The sequence below is a fragment of the Eleutherodactylus coqui genome, unplaced genomic scaffold (genome assembly GCF_035609145.1).
Source record: "Eleutherodactylus coqui strain aEleCoq1 unplaced genomic scaffold, aEleCoq1.hap1 HAP1_SCAFFOLD_819, whole genome shotgun sequence".
NCBI lineage: Eukaryota > Metazoa > Chordata > Amphibia > Anura > Eleutherodactylidae > Eleutherodactylus > Eleutherodactylus coqui.
In genome coordinates, this window is record NW_027102263.1 from 18,083 (window position 1) to 28,765 (window position 10,683).

Genomic DNA, 10,683 nt, shown 5'->3' on the forward strand with positions numbered 1-10,683 from the left:
ATAGATAGATAGATAGATAGATAGATAGATAGACTCACTCACATACATGCATACATACATACATACTGTATGCAATTGAGCCAGGTGTTTGGAAGGCTGACGATGTCACTCCTTTGTGATGTCATCAATTTAGAAGCATTAATACCGGGCTTGGCAGCCATTTCAGTCAGTCTCTGCTGCAGCTGGGAGACGGGAGATGGTCTTTATTTCCACCAAGAAGCTGCAGAACTACCGGTAACTGCATCATTTTTATTTTATTCAATATAGGTTTTATTGGTTTCATGGAGGGGGGGAAACTTTTGCCTTATCTCAAAGCAATGTAAAATTAACTTTGACAATGAAACTTAATAAATCAATTTCGAGTTGAACTATATCATGTTTGTCTGTGATATTTTATAAGGTCTACAAACAGGGGAATGAGGGGAGGGTAAGGGGGGGGTAGGTATCTATGACACGGGAGAAAGAAAAAATAAAACAAAAAGGGGGGGGGGGGCGGGCTCCGGAATTGTTGTTTCTCTTTACGATTGTGGTTTAAACGTGTTACTCACATGTCCCTGTCTGTAACCACTTGGTAAATAGGGGTGAGCTCCGGGCATCTATCCATATCGCCCAGGTGTGATACAATTTATCATAGCCTGACGGCTCATCTGGAAGCCTCATTCTCTCCATACGCTCTATTTCGTGGATCATTGCTATTTTTAGTGGAGTGCATTTTTTATGCAGCACACAAGGGGGAGACAGCGGCCTACCAAAATCGAGTTGGCTGCTGCTGTGGCTTTCTTTTTTAAAAAAAAGGTAGGTTCCGTTCTTCCATGGTGAGGAATAGGCAGGGAGGTTCGGTTTTTGCCAGCTGGGGAATGCTTATAGGCAAGGCCTTATCCCTGGTGGTGCATGTAACGTCAGACCACGTTTCAGCATTCAGTCAGTCAGTGGCTGACAAACGAGCTCCATGCAAGTTTACATTAAACAGACACATTTCTTTCTTTACTGTATTGACTGCGGTCTGTAATCGAGCGGTTGAACTGTTTCTGTGTCCATGCATTGAATAAAGCAATACATCCTTGTAAAGTAGGCGTCCGTTCGTTGGAGTTCTTTGCTCCCCGAGTGTTGCTCCATCTCTAAACGTTGGCCTGGATCTTCATGGACGAATACTGCCCATCCCACGTGGAGCGTGTATCTCAGCCCGCGTGGAGTGCTGCAGTCCAATGAGGTATTCCGTGCTACATAGCAAGCCTTGGGCCTGTGTGATTGGGGGTCCGCTGCTGTCTGTCCACTCTGAAGCGCGCATCCGGGGCCGGCCGCTTTTCGACTACCAGCGACTGCAGGTCACACACACAGGCTGGTTGGAATGGCCTAGCATTATCCTGATCCGGAGGTGTAACTTGAAGCTGCGGGGCCCCAGTACAAAGTCTGGAACTGGGCCCCCAAACTATAAAGCGTCATTGATAGCATTGGTTTACAATGTGGGGAAGAGAGACTTTATGGGCCCCCTAGGGCTCCGGGCCCCCTGCACATACACCCATGACCCGAATACGTGGAGCATACAGACGCAGGCTGCCAGGATACGCTGTGCCTGCCCGATGTTTCCAACTTGGCTATTAGCGCAGCGGTAGGTACGAACTATAGAGTGCGGCTGCCATATGAACTGGTGTGTGTGTGTGTGTGTGTTTTGCTTCCAGTTGTACCTGTGCTGTGCACACTCTGGCAGACGCAGCTGCTCAGTGGATACAATGTTGCGAGCAGACGGGCTGAGTGTCAATCAAAGTGCTTGGGTGGTAGCAGCAGCCGCCGCCACAGCTGCGCTGCACCTCTTGCTCGTCGGTTTTGTTTTTCTGCTTTTGGAAACTGCTGTAGGAAAGGGGGTGCACCGGTCCTGGAGGTACTGCAATACCAGGTCAATGCGTGGAGTGGACAGAGCAAGCTCTTTTTCCAGCTCCCTGTTCTAAAAATCCATTTAATATATGGTCCCCAGATAGGGGACGTATCAGATATTAAACTGATAAGAACAGATACTACACTTGATCTTAGCCAAAAGGCCGAGAAGCGATAACCCGAAATGGGTTTCACCTGTAGCCCGGCCCGCCCAACTCCACTTCCAAGGCTTGAGGCAACACGCTCAGCCAGCACTCTGGGCGCACCCACAATGCACCCAGGCAGCTGGGAGAGCTATTAAAACTTTCCATAGCCCCGCCCCACGCCTTCTCAACCGCGCCCAGCCTCACACCCTCAGTCCTTCCTCTTGCACCGTGCTCACGCATCCTAGGCTTGCAGAGCCTGCTGCTGCTGCTACTGCAGGACTCGTCAGCTCCCTACAAAGGATGGTTAAGCCGGCGATGACACTAGAAGCAAGCACTAGTTTGTCTCTGAAGGTGCGTCGGTCGGTCGGTTGGAGGGATCTCTTCGGCCGGCCGCATTTCCAGTGGGGACGGATGGAAACTTTTAACCTAAAATAAGGGAAATTGGCTTCGGCCCCATAGGGCTTTATTGCCTTCCCCTGGGCCAGCATTAGTAGACCCTAGTAAGGAGAATATTAGAGCGGCATGGTCATCCGAAGAACTTAAAAACATACAGCAGGCCTTTTTTGCCCGCCCGCCATACATACATACATACATAACTACAGATTTTATATTTTTTTTTACATATATACATTATATATACACACACACACACACACACACACACACACACACACACACACACACACAATCTTAAATCTATCTTTAATCTATATCTACAAAATCTGTAATTTAGAAATAATCCATATCTATATTCTACATAATTAATAAAGATAGATAGATAGATAGATAGATAGATAGATAGACTCACTCACATACATGCATACATACATACATACTGTATGCAATTGAGCCAGGTGTTTGGAAGGCTGACGATGTCACTCCTTTGTGATGTCATCAATTTAGAAGCATTAATACCGGGCTTGGCAGCCATTTCAGTCAGTCTCTGCTGCAGCTGGGAGACGGGAGATGGTCTTTATTTCCACCAAGAAGCTGCAGAACTACCGGTAACTGCATCATTTTTATTTTATTCAATATAGGTTTTATTGGTTTCATGGAGGGGGGGAAACTTTTGCCTTATCTCAAAGCAATGTAAAATTAACTTTGACAATGAAACTTAATAAATCAATTTCGAGTTGAACTATATCATGTTTGTCTGTGATATTTTATAAGGTCTACAAACAGGGGAATGAGGGGAGGGTAAGGGGGGGGTAGGTATCTATGACACGGGAGAAAGAAAAAATAAAACAAAAAGGGGGGGGGGGGGCGGGCTCCGGAATTGTTGTTTCTCTTTACGATTGTGGTTTAAACGTGTTACTCACATGTCCCTGTCTGTAACCACTTGGTAAATAGGGGTGAGCTCCGGGCATCTATCCATATCGCCCAGGTGTGATACAATTTATCATAGCCTGACGGCTCATCTGGAAGCCTCATTCTCTCCATACGCTCTATTTCGTGGATCATTGCTATTTTTAGTGGAGTGCATTTTTTATGCAGCACACAAGGGGGAGACAGCGGCCTACCAAAATCGAGTTGGCTGCTGCTGTGGCTTTCTTTTTTTAAAAAAAAGGTAGGTTCCGTTCTTCCATGGTGAGGAATAGGCAGGGAGGTTCGGTTTTTGCCAGCTGGGGAATGCTTATAGGCAAGGCCTTATCCCTGGTGGTGCATGTAACGTCAGACCACGTTTCAGCATTCAGTCAGTCAGTGGCTGACAAACGAGCTCCATGCAAGTTTACATTAAACAGACACATTTCTTTCTTTACTGTATTGACTGCGGTCTGTAATCGAGCGGTTGAACTGTTTCTGTGTCCATGCATTGAATAAAGCAATACATCCTTGTAAAGTAGGCGTCCGTTCGTTGGAGTTCTTTGCTCCCCGAGTGTTGCTCCATCTCTAAACGTTGGCCTGGATCTTCATGGACGAATACTGCCCATCCCACGTGGAGCGTGTATCTCAGCCCGCGTGGAGTGCTGCAGTCCAATGAGGTATTCCGTGCTACATAGCAAGCCTTGGGCCTGTGTGATTGGGGGTCCGCTGCTGTCTGTCCACTCTGAAGCGCGCATCCGGGGCCGGCCGCTTTTCGACTACCAGCGACTGCAGGTCACACACACAGGCTGGTTGGAATGGCCTAGCATTATCCTGATCCGGAGGTGTAACTTGAAGCTGCGGGGCCCCAGTACAAAGTCTGGAACTGGGCCCCCAAACTATAAAGCGTCATTGATAGCATTGGTTTACAATGTGGGGAAGAGAGACTTTATGGGCCCCCTAGGGCTCCGGGCCCCCTGCACATACACCCATGACCCGAATACGTGGAGCATACAGACGCAGGCTGCCAGGATACGCTGTGCCTGCCCGATGTTTCCAACTTGGCTATTAGCGCAGCGGTAGGTACGAACTATAGAGTGCGGCTGCCATATGAACTGGTGTGTGTGTGTGTGTGTGTTTTGCTTCCAGTTGTACCTGTGCTGTGCACACTCTGGCAGACGCAGCTGCTCAGTGGATACAATGTTGCGAGCAGACGGGCTGAGTGTCAATCAAAGTGCTTGGGTGGTAGCAGCAGCCGCCGCCACAGCTGCGCTGCACCTCTTGCTCGTCGGTTTTGTTTTTCTGCTTTTGGAAACTGCTGTAGGAAAGGGGGTGCACCCTGTAGGAAAGGGGGTGCACCGGTCCTGGAGGTACTGCAATACCAGGTCAATGCGTGGAGTGGACAGAGCAAGCTCTTTTTCCAGCTCCCTGTTCTAAAAATCCATTTAATATATGGTCCCCAGATAGGGGACGTATCAGATATTAAACTGATAAGAACAGATACTACACTTGATCTTAGCCAAAAGGCCGAGAAGCGATAACCCGAAATGGGTTTCACCTGTAGCCCGGCCCGCCCAACTCCACTTCCAAGGCTTGAGGCAACACGCTCAGCCAGCACTCTGGGCGCACCCACAATGCACCCAGGCAGCTGGGAGAGCTATTAAAACTTTCCATAGCCCCGCCCCACGCCTTCTCAACCGCGCCCAGCCTCACACCCTCAGTCCTTCCTCTTGCACCGTGCTCACGCATCCTAGGCTTGCAGAGCCTGCTGCTGCTGCTACTGCAGGACTCGTCAGCTCCCTACAAAGGATGGTTAAGCCGGCGATGACACTAGAAGCAAGCACTAGTTTGTCTCTGAAGGTGCGTCGGTCGGTCGGTTGGAGGGATCTCTTCGGCCGGCCGCATTTCCAGTGGGGACGGATGGAAACTTTTAACCTAAAATAAGGGAAATTGGCTTCGGCCCCATAGGGCTTTATTGCCTTCCCCTGGGCCAGCATTAGTAGACCCTAGTAAGGAGAATATTAGAGCGGCATGGTCATCCGAAGAACTTAAAAACATACAGCAGGCCTTTTTTGCCCGCCCGCCATACATACATACATACATAACTACAGATTTTATATTTTTTTTTACATATATACATTATATATACACACACACACACACACACACACACACACACACACACACACACACACACACACACACACACAATCTTAAATCTATCTTTAATCTATATCTACAAAATCTGTAATTTAGAAATAATCCATATCTATATTCTACATAATTAATAAAGATAGATAGATAGATAGATAGATAGATAGATAGATAGATAGACTCACTCACATACATGCATACATACATACATACTGTATGCAATTGAGCCAGGTGTTTGGAAGGCTGACGATGTCACTCCTTTGTGATGTCATCAATTTAGAAGCATTAATACCGGGCTTGGCAGCCATTTCAGTCAGTCTCTGCTGCAGCTGGGAGACGGGAGATGGTCTTTATTTCCACCAAGAAGCTGCAGAACTACCGGTAACTGCATCATTTTTATTTTATTCAATATAGGTTTTATTGGTTTCATGGAGGGGGGGAAACTTTTGCCTTATCTCAAAGCAATGTAAAATTAACTTTGACAATGAAACTTAATAAATCAATTTCGAGTTGAACTATATCATGTTTGTCTGTGATATTTTATAAGGTCTACAAACAGGGGAATGAGGGGAGGGTAAGGGGGGGGTAGGTATCTATGACACGGGAGAAAGAAAAAATAAAACAAAAAGGGGGGGGGGGGGCGGGCTCCGGAATTGTTGTTTCTCTTTACGATTGTGGTTTAAACGTGTTACTCACATGTCCCTGTCTGTAACCACTTGGTAAATAGGGGTGAGCTCCGGGCATCTATCCATATCGCCCAGGTGTGATACAATTTATCATAGCCTGACGGCTCATCTGGAAGCCTCATTCTCTCCATACGCTCTATTTCGTGGATCATTGCTATTTTTAGTGGAGTGCATTTTTTATGCAGCACACAAGGGGGAGACAGCGGCCTACCAAAATCGAGTTGGCTGCTGCTGTGGCTTTCTTTTTTTAAAAAAAAGGTAGGTTCCGTTCTTCCATGGTGAGGAATAGGCAGGGAGGTTCGGTTTTTGCCAGCTGGGGAATGCTTATAGGCAAGGCCTTATCCCTGGTGGTGCATGTAACGTCAGACCACGTTTCAGCATTCAGTCAGTCAGTGGCTGACAAACGAGCTCCATGCAAGTTTACATTAAACAGACACATTTCTTTCTTTACTGTATTGACTGCGGTCTGTAATCGAGCGGTTGAACTGTTTCTGTGTCCATGCATTGAATAAAGCAATACATCCTTGTAAAGTAGGCGTCCGTTCGTTGGAGTTCTTTGCTCCCCGAGTGTTGCTCCATCTCTAAACGTTGGCCTGGATCTTCATGGACGAATACTGCCCATCCCACGTGGAGCGTGTATCTCAGCCCGCGTGGAGTGCTGCAGTCCAATGAGGTATTCCGTGCTACATAGCAAGCCTTGGGCCTGTGTGATTGGGGGTCCGCTGCTGTCTGTCCACTCTGAAGCGCGCATCCGGGGCCGGCCGCTTTTCGACTACCAGCGACTGCAGGTCACACACACAGGCTGGTTGGAATGGCCTAGCATTATCCTGATCCGGAGGTGTAACTTGAAGCTGCGGGGCCCCAGTACAAAGTCTGGAACTGGGCCCCCAAACTATAAAGCGTCATTGATAGCATTGGTTTACAATGTGGGGAAGAGAGACTTTATGGGCCCCCTAGGGCTCCGGGCCCCCTGCACATACACCCATGACCCGAATACGTGGAGCATACAGACGCAGGCTGCCAGGATACGCTGTGCCTGCCCGATGTTTCCAACTTGGCTATTAGCGCAGCGGTAGGTACGAACTATAGAGTGCGGCTGCCATATGAACTGGTGTGTGTGTGTGTGTGTGTTTTGCTTCCAGTTGTACCTGTGCTGTGCACACTCTGGCAGACGCAGCTGCTCAGTGGATACAATGTTGCGAGCAGACGGGCTGAGTGTCAATCAAAGTGCTTGGGTGGTAGCAGCAGCCGCCGCCACAGCTGCGCTGCACCTCTTGCTCGTCGGTTTTGTTTTTCTGCTTTTGGAAACTGCTGTAGGAAAGGGGGTGCACCGGTCCTGGAGGTACTGCAATACCAGGTCAATGCGTGGAGTGGACAGAGCAAGCTCTTTTTCCAGCTCCCTGTTCTAAAAATCCATTTAATATATGGTCCCCAGATAGGGGACGTATCAGATATTAAACTGATAAGAACAGATACTACACTTGATCTTAGCCAAAAGGCCGAGAAGCGATAACCCGAAATGGGTTTCACCTGTAGCCCGGCCCGCCCAACTCCACTTCCAAGGCTTGAGGCAACACGCTCAGCCAGCACTCTGGGCGCACCCACAATGCACCCAGGCAGCTGGGAGAGCTATTAAAACTTTCCATAGCCCCGCCCCACGCCTTCTCAACCGCGCCCAGCCTCACACCCTCAGTCCTTCCTCTTGCACCGTGCTCACGCATCCTAGGCTTGCAGAGCCTGCTGCTGCTGCTACTGCAGGACTCGTCAGCTCCCTACAAAGGATGGTTAAGCCGGCGATGACACTAGAAGCAAGCACTAGTTTGTCTCTGAAGGTGCGTCGGTCGGTCGGTTGGAGGGATCTCTTCGGCCGGCCGCATTTCCAGTGGGGACGGATGGAAACTTTTAACCTAAAATAAGGGAAATTGGCTTCGGCCCCATAGGGCTTTATTGCCTTCCCCTGGGCCAGCATTAGTAGACCCTAGTAAGGAGAATATTAGAGCGGCATGGTCATCCGAAGAACTTAAAAACATACAGCAGGCCTTTTTTGCCCGCCCGCCATACATACATACATACATAACTACAGATTTTATATTTTTTTTTACATATATACATTATATATACACACACACACACACACACACACACACACACACACACACACACACACACACACACACACACATCTTAAATCTATCTTTAATCTATATCTACAAAATCTGTAATTTAGAAATAATCCATATCTATATTCTACATAATTAATAAAGATAGATAGATAGATAGATAGATAGACTCACTCACATACATGCATACATACATACATACTGTATGCAATTGAGCCAGGTGTTTGGAAGGCTGACGATGTCACTCCTTTGTGATGTCATCAATTTAGAAGCATTAATACCGGGCTTGGCAGCCATTTCAGTCAGTCTCTGCTGCAGCTGGGAGACGGGAGATGGTCTTTATTTCCACCAAGAAGCTGCAGAACTACCGGTAACTGCATCATTTTTATTTTATTCAATATAGGTTTTATTGGTTTCATGGAGGGGGGGAAACTTTTGCCTTATCTCAAAGCAATGTAAAATTAACTTTGACAATGAAACTTAATAAATCAATTTCGAGTTGAACTATATCATGTTTGTCTGTGATATTTTATAAGGTCTACAAACAGGGGAATGAGGGGAGGGTAAGGGGGGGGTAGGTATCTATGACACGGGAGAAAGAAAAAATAAAACAAAAAGGGGGGGGGGGGCGGGCTCCGGAATTGTTGTTTCTCTTTACGATTGTGGTTTAAACGTGTTACTCACATGTCCCTGTCTGTAACCACTTGGTAAATAGGGGTGAGCTCCGGGCATCTATCCATATCGCCCAGGTGTGATACAATTTATCATAGCCTGACGGCTCATCTGGAAGCCTCATTCTCTCCATACGCTCTATTTCGTGGATCATTGCTATTTTTAGTGGAGTGCATTTTTTATGCAGCACACAAGGGGGAGACAGCGGCCTACCAAAATCGAGTTGGCTGCTGCTGTGGCTTTCTTTTTTTAAAAAAAAGGTAGGTTCCGTTCTTCCATGGTGAGGAATAGGCAGGGAGGTTCGGTTTTTGCCAGCTGGGGAATGCTTATAGGCAAGGCCTTATCCCTGGTGGTGCATGTAACGTCAGACCACGTTTCAGCATTCAGTCAGTCAGTGGCTGACAAACGAGCTCCATGCAAGTTTACATTAAACAGACACATTTCTTTCTTTACTGTATTGACTGCGGTCTGTAATCGAGCGGTTGAACTGTTTCTGTGTCCATGCATTGAATAAAGCAATACATCCTTGTAAAGTAGGCGTCCGTTCGTTGGAGTTCTTTGCTCCCCGAGTGTTGCTCCATCTCTAAACGTTGGCCTGGATCTTCATGGACGAATACTGCCCATCCCACGTGGAGCGTGTATCTCAGCCCGCGTGGAGTGCTGCAGTCCAATGAGGTATTCCGTGCTACATAGCAAGCCTTGGGCCTGTGTGATTGGGGGTCCGCTGCTGTCTGTCCACTCTGAAGCGCGCATCCGGGGCCGGCCGCTTTTCGACTACCAGCGACTGCAGGTCACACACACAGGCTGGTTGGAATGGCCTAGCATTATCCTGATCCGGAGGTGTAACTTGAAGCTGCGGGGCCCCAGTACAAAGTCTGGAACTGGGCCCCCAAACTATAAAGCGTCATTGATAGCATTGGTTTACAATGTGGGGAAGAGAGACTTTATGGGCCCCCTAGGGCTCCGGGCCCCCTGCACATACACCCATGACCCGAATACGTGGAGCATACAGACGCAGGCTGCCAGGATACGCTGTGCCTGCCCGATGTTTCCAACTTGGCTATTAGCGCAGCGGTAGGTACGAACTATAGAGTGCGGCTGCCATATGAACTGGTGTGTGTGTGTGTGTGTGTTTTGCTTCCAGTTGTACCTGTGCTGTGCACACTCTGGCAGACGCAGCTGCTCAGTGGATACAATGTTGCGAGCAGACGGGCTGAGTGTCAATCAAAGTGCTTGGGTGGTAGCAGCAGCCGCCGCCACAGCTGCGCTGCACCTCTTGCTCGTCGGTTTTGTTTTTCTGCTTTTGGAAACTGCTGTAGGAAAGGGGGTGCACCGGTCCTGGAGGTACTGCAATACCAGGTCAATGCGTGGAGTGGACAGAGCAAGCTCTTTTTCCAGCTCCCTGTTCTAAAAATCCATTTAATATATGGTCCCCAGATAGGGGACGTATCAGATATTAAACTGATAAGAACAGATACTACACTTGATCTTAGCCAAAAGGCCGAGAAGCGATAACCCGAAATGGGTTTCACCTGTAGCCCGGCCCGCCCAACTCCACTTCCAAGGCTTGAGGCAACACGCTCAGCCAGCACTCTGGGCGCACCCACAATGCACCCAGGCAGCTGGGAGAGCTATTAAAACTTTCCATAGCCCCGCCCCACGCCTTCTCAACCGCGCCCAGCCTCACACCCTCAGTCCTTCCTCTTGCACCGTGCTCACGCATCCTAGGCT

The 10,683-nt window shown here is 48.3% G+C and overlaps 4 non-coding genes across 4 annotated transcripts; all 4 read right to left on the reverse strand.

Moving 5' to 3' along the window:
• Nucleotides 1-1,857: 1,857 nt before the first annotated feature.
• On the reverse strand, nt 1,858-2,048 carry LOC136601570 (U2 spliceosomal RNA). The gene has a single exon (XR_010789336.1). It is a non-coding gene; the product is annotated as a U2 spliceosomal RNA (small nuclear RNA).
• A 2,620-nt stretch (nt 2,049-4,668) lies between these two features.
• LOC136601562 (U2 spliceosomal RNA) lies at nt 4,669-4,859 on the reverse strand. Its single transcript, XR_010789330.1, has one exon. It is a non-coding gene; the product is annotated as a U2 spliceosomal RNA (small nuclear RNA).
• A 2,621-nt stretch (nt 4,860-7,480) lies between these two features.
• On the reverse strand, nt 7,481-7,671 carry LOC136601563 (U2 spliceosomal RNA). The gene has a single exon (XR_010789331.1). It is a non-coding gene; the product is annotated as a U2 spliceosomal RNA (small nuclear RNA).
• Nucleotides 7,672-10,274: 2,603 nt separating this feature from the next.
• Nucleotides 10,275-10,465, reverse strand: LOC136601564 (U2 spliceosomal RNA). The gene has a single exon (XR_010789332.1). It is a non-coding gene; the product is annotated as a U2 spliceosomal RNA (small nuclear RNA).
• Nucleotides 10,466-10,683: the final 218 nt, after the last annotated feature.